Genomic DNA, 706 nt, shown 5'->3' with positions numbered 1-706 from the left:
TATTTCTTATTTCTATATTATTCCTATCGCTATACTATCGCTATTGCCTGGCATTGTGTTTAGGCCTTAACCTGCGTATTCTAGTAATTTACTAGAATAGGTTATTTTTTATTTACTAGAATACTCCATTCTGAAAGCCCGCATTTACATTGAGCGTATTTCGCGGAAAATGAGAAAAATGCGGAACTAATACAACCAATTGCTGATTAGAATTTCTGTTGTACACTCTAACAGAAATGCTAAATGAATTTACGATTGGTTTTCGTAACCTACGCATCTCGAAAAGTACGCCTCATGGGGAACCGGTACCTTTCCATCGCGTATATATATGTATATATGAGCGGATGATCGAATAAATTATTAAAATCGGAAAATTTTGTGAAACCACTCTTATTCGACGCGTTTTTGCATGAAACAAAAGAATCTGGCAAAAAAATGTCGTTCTGCCTTGTGATCTGAGATATTAAGAGTTAAGGTAAATTTTCACGGGCTGCTCAAACCGGCTGTTTCAGCGACAAAAAGAATCACGTGGTCAAAATTGACGAATATCAAATGTCCATTATGATCACGTGATCCTTTTTGTCGCTAAAATAGCCGGTTAGAGCAGCTCGTGAAAATTTACCTTTAAAGTTGATGACCATTGAGGTTAGGAAATCTGTCACAGAGGCAAAATAAGATCTATAATTGTACTGTTCCACATGGGTTT

This window comes from Trachymyrmex cornetzi, unplaced genomic scaffold (assembly GCF_001594075.2).
Source record: "Trachymyrmex cornetzi isolate Tcor2-1 unplaced genomic scaffold, Tcor1.1 scaffold387, whole genome shotgun sequence".
In the NCBI taxonomy this organism is placed as follows: domain Eukaryota; kingdom Metazoa; phylum Arthropoda; class Insecta; order Hymenoptera; family Formicidae; genus Trachymyrmex; species Trachymyrmex cornetzi.
This window is presented reverse-complemented; position numbering follows the sequence as displayed.